The sequence below is a fragment of the Podarcis tiliguerta genome (assembly GCF_965153285.1).
Source record: "Podarcis tiliguerta genome assembly, chromosome: 9".
Classification (NCBI taxonomy): Eukaryota; Metazoa; Chordata; class Lepidosauria; order Squamata; family Lacertidae; genus Podarcis; species Podarcis tiliguerta.
In genome coordinates, this window is record NC_139542.1 from 62,761,030 (window position 1) to 62,773,133 (window position 12,104).

Below are 12,104 nucleotides of genomic sequence, written 5' to 3' on the forward strand. Positions count from 1 at the left end.
TCAGACATTCACCCTCCTTTTTTACCCATCTATAAATCTTCCTTACAGTTTACCCTCTAGCTTTTCTTAGTTTCCATCTTTCTAAGACCAGTGCTTCCCCCCCCTTAAAAAATGTTTAGGGGTACTCACATTTTCCTACTCATCTTGAAACTTAGATTCACAAAATGTTTAGGGGTATGCATACCCCTGCGTACCACCAGAAAAAGCACTGTCTAAGACTATAACTGGTTTTGGAGCTATGAACAAACTGTGTCTTCAGAAGAGCTGACTTGCTGGCATGCACTCAACCTTCCTTAATTTTGGAGTTATTGGCTTTACATGCCTGCCTTTGCATGTCTTATCTCATGATCCTTGCCCAGTTAAGTCTTGCAGCAGCTAGTGAATACCTACTTTCTCTGCTTTCTGCCTTCCTGGTGCTCAGGGCTCTCACATCCCCTTCTGTTTTCATGTTTTCCAATAGACGATAAAGGGATGTTTCCTACCTGTCATCACAATGCAGAGGTCACTGCCAAAGACCAAGGAGAGGTTATGTGGTGGTGGTGGGGGTAGACGTGGTATGGGTGCAGTGTGAGGTGACATATACTGAGTTGCCCAGCCAGTCTGGTGAATACTGCTGATGAACACTAGGACAGTTCATACTAAGTGTGGTGACCAACTAACATTTATTTAATGCAAACTCATTGTGAGGTCCAGCTCTGAGGGCCTTCTGGTGGTCCCCTCACTGCGAAAAGTGAGGTTAGGGGGAATCAGGCAGAGGGTCTTCTTGGTAGTGATGCCCACCCAGTACAAGGCCCTCCCATCAGATGTCAAGGAAATAAACAACTATCTGACTTTTAGAAGACATCTGAAGGCAGCCCTGTTTAGGGAAGTTTTTAATGTTTGATGTTTTATTGTGTTTTTAATATTCTGTTGGGAGCTGCTCAGAGTTTCTGGGGAAACCCAGCCATATGGGCAGGGTATTAATAATAATAATAATAATAATAATAATAATAATAATAATAGTCAGTGATGGTCAATCCAAAAGCAAAAGTGGTTCTCTAGTCAAACTAGTTGCTGGTTTGGGAATATAAGAAAACGTTATGCATGTAATCTTTTTTTCTGGCCTGAAACCCAGACATTAAAACCCATTATTCACTAAAGTTAATCTAATATATAGAACAAAATGAATATATAGAATGAAACACATCCTCTCAAGCTGCCAGAGGGCAAAAGAGTGTACACCATTCTAGAGAAAGCACCGGAAAGCTGAACAAAAGTTGTAATTTTTACATAGACAAAGCAACACGGGTGTCAGCCTGTTTCTGAGACACCAGATATGCAAGAGATAATACCTTTCTCTACCCCTCCTTTCACTTATCTCAGACCTTAGTGATCTAAAAATCTCAGCTGACTGTAAAGCATATTGAACAAACAAGGTGTCATCATCACGGAACGAAATGTACTTCTGATGCTCACAGATGGCAGGTTCTAGTTACTGCTTCTTAATTCTCACCTTTTAATTGCCCCAAATGTTTGCCAGTACTGTAGCAGCATGCTACAGTTTTAGTAGCATCTGGGTTCCAATAGCCTCTAGGGATTTGTACAGAAATACACTGTCGGCAAGAGATTACGTACCTTTATGCACATCCAAAGTAACATACACATACATGATGGCAACTTACCCATATTTGAATACCACTGATTACAGCAAAACCCTCTGCAAAACCTCTCAGAAATAAGCCACATTGTGTTCAAGTGAGTTAGCTTTCAGATCAAACCTCTCCATTCTGAAGAAAATCAGCCCTGAGTGCTCACTGGAAGGACAGATCCTGAAGCTGAGGCTCCAATACTTTGGCCACCTCATGAGAAGAGAAGACTCCCTGGAAAAGACCCTGATGTTGGGAAAGATGGAGGACACAAGGAGAAGGGGACGACAGAGGACGAGATGGTTGGATAGTGTTCTTGAAGCTACCAGCATGAGTTTGACTAAACTCCGGGAGGCAGTGGAAGACAGGCTTCCGGGTTGACGCTCCTGGCAACGGCAGACCTCCTTCGTCTCGGAGGAGACTGCTCTCTGAAAAGAAGGGTCTGACCGCCTACGGCGAGGCGGAGACCCGCTAAAAACCACGGTCGGAGGAAGACCGTGGACTTGGGATCCGGCTGGTGCCAGTAGCGCCTCCCTTACTCGCGGGGAGACCTGGCTACGGGCTCCGGAGCGACGTGGGGTGAGCGGCGCGGCACTTTGGATCGATCGCTGTTTTCAGGGAGTGAAGCCGCACAGCTGCTGTCAGGAAGCGTTAACTTTTCCTGTGGACATTTGGATTAAAGAAACTCTCGTAAGTAAACGGAAATTGGATTATAAATTACTGAAATTCGGCATCAGATGGAAGGTTAAAACAGGAAGCTCACCTTCCACTTTGTAGAAAGATCAAGGCAAAAGTGTGAGAACTGGAGCCTTTAAAAAGTACTTCACAAGGAAATAAATCTGTCACCTAAGCCCTTTAAACCCCCCCTCGGAAGCAGGGAAGAGGGGGAGATTGTTTTAACAGTTTATAGTCCTGCAGAGCAGGGTACTTTGAACTTATCTTTTACCATCTCGAGCCCGGGACCGGGCCAAAACAAGAAAAAGAATCTTTATAACAAGAAATAAATTACTAAGAATTATTAAGAAGAAAAGGATTAAGAGAGAACTGAATCTGTTGTTTACTGTCTGGGAAAGGAAAAAAGGAGTTAAATGACAATTGTTTTTGAAAGGTGGATGAAAAATTAACTAAAGGAAACTGTAATCAGGTGGCTGTGGAAAGTTACAGAAACTCATGTTGGAATGCTACAATTGTTATACCTTTGGATAGAAACTTTCACACAGGCTACAACTTTACAGACTAAATAAGCATCTGACCTTGACAGTAAGATAACATTGAAAGAACAGACTTGGGAACATGGAGGGAAGAATAGCAGCTCTGTTTGAGCAATTTCAAAAAAAACTGTCTATTTTGGAATTTGGCATCTCTGATTTGAAGGAAAATGTCCACAGCCTGGCTCAAGAAGGGAAAAAATTATTAAACTCGGCCCAAGGACTGGAATTAAACCAACAAGGAAGGACAACTGAGAAGAATATGGATCAAACAGAACAGGTTCCGTCTTTACAAGAGGAATTTCTGGTGGAAAACACAGTAATAGAGCCTCAAGTTGATGGACAAAAAGTGGACTATGAGAGTAAAGAGTTTAAAGGACAGATCTGGAAAAGGAGTGCCATGTATGGACTAAGAGACATAGGTTTGATAAGATATATCTTGGAAATTGGCACTCTGAGAAAGTTTGAAGAGGTGAATTTCAGCAACCTTAAAGAAAGTGTGGAGCAAACTTTGGACAACTCTTTGGTCTACAAGAGGAACTACAGAGTTCGGGCAAGCTTGTTCACAAAGGTCAAAGGAGATGTTGAGGGGTCAAAAAAGACTCTCCAGACAGGCCAGAAAGATGATTTAAAGGCTTCGGACACCAGGCAACCTGGCTGATGGACTGAATTTATGGATTGGAAAGACTTTAAAAATTTGTAAAAAGGATTGGCAGCACCGAAACCGGGGGGATGAGATGGGGGAAAAAATTGGAGATTATTAAGTAAAATTTGACAAAATATGGTTTTAATAAGTATTTTGAGGGGATGACAGAAGGAAGTTAACTGGTTCCAGGGGTAAGATAAGGAAAATGAAAAATTAAGATATAAGGGTATATAATTATAGAATTTAAGATCAGAAGTCTTAAGATAAATTCTCTTTTTCTATTATTATTGTTTTTTTTTTATAAAAAAGAGGTAAAGGTAAATAAGGGAAAAAGTATCAAAATTTGGAGGGAATTTGCCGATTAGATTAAAATCAGGAATATAAAGAGGGAGGTGGGAGGAAGTCATGGAAACAAGTTAAAGGAAAAAAGGGAATGTGAGATTTTGTGTTGTGTGGGGTATTTTTGTGTTTTGTTTTTTGGGATTTTTGTGTTGGGGGATGGGGAAGAGGGTTCTCTGATTTTTGTTTCTCCTTTTTCCTTTTTTTTCTTTTTCTGTTCTTTTTTTTTCTTTGTTTTTTGCGGATATGTTTTGTTTTGATGTTACGTTGTTGAAAAATCTCAATAAATATTATTTAAAAAAAAAGAAGAAGACAGAAGTGCCTGGCGTGCTCTGGTCCATGGGGTCACAAAGAGTCAGACACGACTAAACGACTAAACAACAACAACAACAATGTTTGCATCCAGATGTAACTGTGCACCATGGACTCTGCCTAGGAGGAGCCCAGGGGACTGAGCCCCCCTGAATTTTCAAGAAGGGGGCCACCCCCCAATCCATAATAATTTTCATTTCTTTATTTATACTTTTCAAGTTCATACATTTCACTAATTTTATACATTTCACTCCTTTTACAATCATTTTGACATTTCAGAACTTCCTTCCCCCTCTTTCGGAGGTTCCTTAAATTTATTTTTAATATCTTCTGCATATCCAAATTAACTTAATTTGCCCCTTTATTCATATACTTTAAATATATACCCTTATAAAACTGCTGGTTATTTCCATAATCCTTCCGATCTTTTTATCTGTTTATAATTTATCTGTAAATCTTCAATAAACCATTTCCATTCTTTTATATATAAAAAAATGGTATCGTGATTTCTTATTCTTCTGGAATGTTTCCCCATTTCTGCATATTCCACAAGTTTTTGTATCCATTCTTCATTTGCTGGGACTTCTGCTTCTTTCCATTTTGGGGTGAGTAACATTCTTGCCGCTGTAGTCACATACATGAATAAGTTTCTATAAATTTTAGGTAGCTCTGTCCCTATAATTCCCAAAAGAAAAGTGTTTGGTTGGGGTTCCCCCCCCCCCAAAGGTTATTTTAAACATCCTTTTCATTTCATTATATATCATTTCCCAGTACATCTTGTGACGGGTGCAACTCAATCGCAGTGGCAAGGTGGCGTGCTTGCTGTGCGCTAGTGGAAAGCACTTACATTTGCACAAAGCAGGGAATGTTCACTAATCCCTCCACCTACTGCACATAGGAAGAGCCTTTTGGGGCAGACCACTGTCCCCTCTGGTCCAGCACCCTGTTCTCACAATGGCCAACCATATGCCTATGGGAAGCTCCTGAAAATAGACCAGAGGCACTTAATATTTCATCCAGCAGAGCTTTACTGCTACTGAAGGCAAATGAGCATCATGGTCACAAATCCAATAGATTCAGGATCGACACTGTCCATAAAAAATCCAGTTGCAGCAGACTTAATTTGGACTTACAATAACTTAAAATAAGTCTAAACTGTAACACTAAGCATACTACAGTGGTACCTCTGGATGCGAACGGGATCCGTTCCGGAGCCCCGTTTGCATCCTGAAGCAAACACAACCTGCGTCTGCACATCTGCGCGTGCGCGGGCCGCAATTCACCACTTCCACGCATGCATGTGACGTCATTTTGAGCATCTGCACAAGCGACGAAACCCGGAAGTAACATGCTCTGTTACTTCTGGGTCAACACGGAGCACAACCGGGAAATATTGATCCCGAAGCTACTTCAATCCAAGGTATGACTGTATGTGCAGAACAGCACACCAGAAGGAAGAGAGATAGAAAGAGAAAGTGACACCCAGGCTCCTTCTGCCCTCTTATTATAGTCAGCATGACCTTGACAGAAGAGATAACAGACCTAGTTTAAGCCAGCTGTACTCAGCTTCTCTGAAGGAATAACCTTTCACACAGAGAAGCTTCCAGAACCCTCTTGAATTAATTAGAATAGGAAAGTTCTCCACACATCAGATCAATACTTTCTGGACTAAGAAATGCAAACTAACAACAAATTCTTTGAGTGCCAAGCCACAGCCAGCGTGGGTTAAGAACAGTGGACTTGTAATCTGGTGAACCGGGTTCGCTTCCCCGCTCCTCCACATGCAGCTGCTGGGTGACCTTGGGCTAGTCACACTTCTCTGAAGTCTCTCAGCCTCACTCACCTTACAGAGTGTTTGTTGTGGGGGAGGAAAGGAAAGGAGATGGTTAGCTGCTTTGAGACTCCTTAAGCGGAGTGATAAAGCAGGATATCAAATCCAAGCTCTTCTTCCTTCTGATTCTCCAACTCTCTACCTCCTTTTCATCCACTCAGGCCTGGATGAAGGTATGTTCTACAAGGGCTGTTCATCAGAATCCACATTGCATTTGCTCTAGGCATGTTTCCTTCCTGTTGGATTGGCCACACTGCAGATCTGTGTCTAAGTCAGGTGTGGGGAAACTTGGTTCCTCCATTGGTTGTTGAACTACAACTCCCTTCATCCCTGGCTATTGGTCATGCTTACTGGGTGTGCTGGTCCCAAGGGTTAACCGTGCGGCGAGGTCCGAGCCCAGTCTGAGGTCAAGGGTGCGGTATGGAGGCAGTCTGTCAAAGCTGAAGCTGGGTCCAAGGCAGGGAGTCGGGTGAGGTCAGGAACTCTGGCAGAAGAGCAGGCAGGAACAGGCTACCAACAATGTTGCTCCCACAACTTGGGACTGGGGCTGGCTGGCTTTTATCTGCCCTGAGGTATGCCCTGATCCTCAGGTGACTCGCCTCTCCTGGCCTGGAGGCAAGCGCTCCTCCTGCGGGAACTTAGTTCCCTCCGCCTCTCTGCCCTGAACCTCTGCAGCTCAGGAGAGGCTGGAGGGTTACCGGACCCAGAGGCAACCTCAGCTTCCCCTGACGGGGCTGAGAGTGGAGCACCTGCAGGCAGTGAGTCCTCCATCACCTCAGGAGCCAGAGCAGACTCAGCTGGTGCCTGCACCTGGGGATCCAGCACAGGTGAGGACCCTTCAGGCTCAAGCCCCAGCCCCGGCTCAGCTGGTTCTGGAGGCAGGGACTCCTGTGCAGGCTGGGATTCCTCAGGTTCAGCCTCCGAGTCTGAATCCCAGGCCATCACACTGGGGCTGATGAGACAAAGGTTCCCCACACCTGGTCTAAGTGGTAAAAATAAATAAATCAAAACATATTTCTGAATCATACTTTTTCTTGACACCCTAGTGATATTCAGCAAAAAAGAAAGGAAAAAAGTGTGTTTTTTTGCCCCATTTGCCAACAAGGGACAAAATATTTTAAAGAATTTCTCAAGTACTTTGAGAGTGAGACAGAAACTCAGAACACTCTTTCAGAGGGAAATAAAACTTTCATGCAACTGGTGGGAAGATGTGGCCACAGCACTAATCATAAAACATATCCAATCATGATAATGATCTGTGCAACAAAACTGCACATCAACTCTTGTTGATAAGTGTCTTGAACATCTGAGGAGAGTTGGTGGAAATATAAGGAAAGGTTTCACACATCCCTACCCAAAATGAATGACAATAATTAGCATAATTGTGAAGAGGTGGGGATAAAGGGAAGACAACATTCAGCTGCTATGCCGTGCTAGTGAATCATGACATTTTGAATATTTTTGATCGAAAGAATGACTCACTTGATACAATTTGAAAGAATAGCTCAACTTCTATCTCTCACAATCCCTTATCACTTTTCTTTCTTTCTTTCTTTGAGCCTCTGGGAACCAATTAATTGATTAAAACAGTAATTTCAGTTCATCATGCATGCCAGACTTTACTGTACTTACCTTCAGGAATATCACACAGTCACCTTTCATATGGCAAAAAGAAATCCTCAATGTTATTATGACTGTTATAATATCCCTTACAATGGGCAGAAAAGATGAGAAATGCAGGCTTATGTTTTATCCAGAATTATAGTCAGAGCTAAGAGAGAACTGCTAGCTAAAGGAATAAATCCCTTCTGATCCGTGAACTGGGATAGGATAGAAACTTCGGGATTTTTCAAAAGAGTCAGGGAAAAGATCCTCTAGCATCTCTACTAGGACAAACCATATTCCTTCCAGGCATATGCTGATTAAGCTTTTTCAGGTTTAGAGTATAAGGGTATTAGGAACACTGATAATAACATTGATAATAACCACTGGCTACAATCTTTATATCACTAGTTCTAGATCAGTCCAAGATCAGTCAGTGGAATTTCAGAGTGTTTACAGTGGAGTAAAAGTTCTAAGCATTGTGGCTCAATACACTTTGTATTTAAAATCCCATGCATGCCACAGCAGAATGGTCAATTCATGGATTTTCTCCATTAATTTCACCCCATAGAAGACACGCCAATTTAGATAATAATGCTACTTTGCTGTAAGCTCATATCTCAAGGGCCGAACTCATGACTGGTCATCACACTGACCAGTCATAAACCCAAGAAGAGTTTGCCCTAGTTGACTCTCAGGTAGACCAAGTAGAGCTCACTATAAAGAGTCTGTATGCCCCTTTGGTCCTAGTCAGTTAAGGAGAGTAAAGGGGAGCACCTCAAAATGAAATAATTTTAGGTATACAAAATTAGAAATATCATAGCATGTCCTAAGTCATTTTTTTTTCTTTCCACCTCTTGAAACAGATATTAGAAGTTTTCTTTTCAACATAACAATGAAGTTCCTGGAACACCGTTTTAAAAGCTTTTGAGTAGATGAGGTAGGAAATGTGCTCCTCAGAGCCAAATAGATGAGGTTATCAGATTAATCTCCAGGGAAGCAATTCTTAGCAATGGCCTTTGGACAGAAATTAGAAGTGACTACTGAAAAGATTCTCCAACTCCTCATATTAAGAATCATGTACACTACCAATACACTTACAATACTTTCTTCCCAAAAGGGGGCCCTGAGCAACTCACAACGTTAAAATTCCCTAAACAATTCAAAATACTATACTGCATTACAGACAGAAGTTAAAACCAGCAGTATGAAAAACTTCATAATATAAGAAACTTCCTAATATAAATCATTTGGCCAAAACACAATAGTCCTATGTTCTCACTGCAACACTGTCACATCTGAAGTACCTACATGGGAACTGGTGTGGTTTGTACGATTTCAGCATGCAAGCGAGGGTTCACAAAATGATTGATTACTCATCCCAGAAACCCAAACTGCAGATCTCTCACAGCAGGAAGTTGAAACCTGGCAACTCAGAGTCTTGGTCAGTTGCTGAAGCTCAGTGATGTTGAACATGCAAGTTGCTTAGGATCTCTCTATGGGAGCAGAGACCAAAAAGTTTACTGAAGTGTGTTAAGGGCTAAAAAGAAGTGGAGGCCACATTGCTTGTTGTTTATGAGCAATGTGTTACTTTGTATACTGTAACATTTATTTGTAACTATCTTAAGACTGTTTCCAGTAAAGCTTAGAAATTCATTTTTGTGGCCAAGAGCTAATTGATTTTCTACTCTGCACAAGGTGCAGATCAGTGATTCTGCTTGCAGCTGCTGAGAGCAGGGAATTACCAGGGTAGCACGCAGGAATACAGTGTTTGGAGTTGTGGAGTCACAGAATCAGTATTTTCTCCAAAAAAAGGTGCAGAACAAATGTGATAATATATCAAATACATTTTGCTTGTCCAGTCAGAACTTATTTTGCAGAGGCCTATCAGAATGATCCATGCTTCAACTTTCTAAACTGTGGCTGTTTCACTTTGCAGCAAAGCTCCCGAACTGCTTAGACACCTGGCTTCTGCCTCCTGGTCTTGATGGGTTTCATTCCCTCCCAAAAGCCATTCAAAATCAAGGCAATCTTTTTTTTTATGACTGACACAGACATTGACTGTATCTACTGCCTCTATTTGGTTTCACAAAGTCATTTGCTGATAGATCACCACAGTCTTCAATCATGTGGATAGTGGCATTTCTGAAAGATCCACTTATCTGCTATCTATTCTACTAAATTAATGGCATTAGTTACAAAGCTTCTGGCTGGAAGGTTTGGGGAATATGGCCTTAGTAGAGCATTAAGGGTTCTACCCTATACATGGTAATATTTCACATATCCACTAAGTATGTTCATTGCATTTTCCCGTTTTGCTGGATGATCACTCATTTGTTTGAAAATCAATAGTTGCCTCATTTCTATTTCAGGCTCCTGTTACTTGTCTTAAGGCGCTCAGCATCCATGGATGGGAGCTACCTTATCTGCAGGACTGAAAATATAAAGGCTTTGAAAGCCAAGGAGATTTCATGTTAGAATAATTAGTAGTCAATTTCTTTGTGAGAATAAACTGGGAAGTGGTAAGTGAATGTGAAATCAATCAGCAGGAGGGGAAATTAATCAGCAAAGTTTCCCTGAAAAGAAGAAATTATTTATAGTTCTTACAGCTTCTATGCACATGTCTTTGGGTTAGGAAACAAAGAAAGAAAGCTTTTGAGCCTTTAAAATGGAAGCTTCATCAATTTGGCAACTAGTCATTCCAGGGGAACATCTCAGCTCCAGGCCCCAAGCATGGGTGGACAGCTGTGGGCCTTCAATGCTACTAAAATTAAAATACTTCCCTGTTCAGGAGCTCTTGTGCATAAAACCCACAGTCTGGAGATATCTAATGTGTCTAATGTTTTGCTCCTGTGCTATCAGTGTTCAAACAGTTTGTCGGGTGTTCTGCCCTCACTAAGTGCCTGGCCAAGCTGATGTTGTTGTTGTTGTTGTTTAGTTGTTTAGTCGTGTCCAACTCTTCGTGTCCCCATGGACCAGAACATGCCAGGCACTCCTGTCTTCCACTGGTCAAACTCATGCTGGTAGCTTCAAGAACAGTATCCAACCATCTTGTCCTCTGTCGTCCCCTTCTACTTGTGCCCTCCATCTTTCCCAACATCAGGGTCTTTTCCAGGGAGTCTTCTCTTCTCATGAGTTTGCCAAAGTATTGGAGCCTCAGCTTCAGGATTGGCCAAGCTGATACCTGGCTTTTTACCCAAACACAGCCATTTCAAACTGGGGTGGAGCTAACATTTTAATCATGGTAAATATATTATGTAATAATTGACACAACTCTGTCCCAAATTACTGAACTGAGTGTCATATTAGTCCAGACCTTGCTAGCAATCACTGAATTTTACTTATTTAGAAGCTGATTCATATGAACTTTTTCAGCTGGCTGATGTACTTCAAGGTTATTGTTTCAATGTCTATGAAACAGAACACTAGGCACAAAACAGCCCAAGCTAAGTGCCTTGGGTAAAGTCAGCCAGGGACTTTTCATGATCAACTGACCCGCCAGACAAAATACAAAATACACAATGAGAATGCATTGAGGTTGAGGGAACATTCTTTCATATGTGGTGGGCCTGTAAAAGGGTAAAAGTGTATTGGGAAATGATATATAATGAATAAAAATATATATATATTTTAAAGTACCTTTAAAAAAAAAAACAAAAAAAAACAGAGTCCTTTTTGTTTGGAATAATTCAGAAGGAAATTCCCAGGTGTCAATAAAGGTTATTTATGTATACCACCACTCCGGCCCATGTTTTGTTAGCACCAAAATGGAAAACGAGCGAGGTCCCAACTAAAGAAGAATAGTAACTTAAGTTGACAGAATATGAGCAGCTTGTGGACTTAGCATATAGAATAAGAAAACAAGAAGAACATACATTTAGAGAAGACTGGGAAATGTTTATTGAGTATATGGTGGGAAATTGTGTACACTTGAAAATATTGGCAGCATTAAGATAAATTCAACAGCGTAAATAAGTTTTGATGGATGTAATAATGGAATACTGAATGGTTTAGTTTATGTAAAATATGCAGGGATTTATGATATGCAAAATGAAAGGGAAAGGGAAGAAGGGAAATAATTGATATTTTAAAGATGTTTAAATGAGTATTCTAAATTGTAAAACAGAAAAATCACACACACACACAAAATGTAATAAAACAAGATCACAACATCATTTTTTTAAATGGCAAGCTAAACACTAACCATCATAGCAGGTCAAAGAGACATGGAAACTTTCATATATTTTGCTACTTGCAAAGTAATAAATTTCTTCTATAGATCAACCAGGTATTGTCAGAAAAATTTAATATGTTGGAATACATGGCACATCTGGCATTTTTAAGTTCCATCATTATGGTTAGCATGGGGTGGTATTCAGCTAAGTTTTATTCAGTGTAGACCCACTGAAAATAATGAGCATGACTGTTAGGTCCATTAATTTCAATAGAACAACTCTGAGTAACATGGAGTTCAATACCAACCATCATTTTGCTAATGCTTGATTTGCTTGAGTCACCTGACTAGATTTTAAATCTGCTTC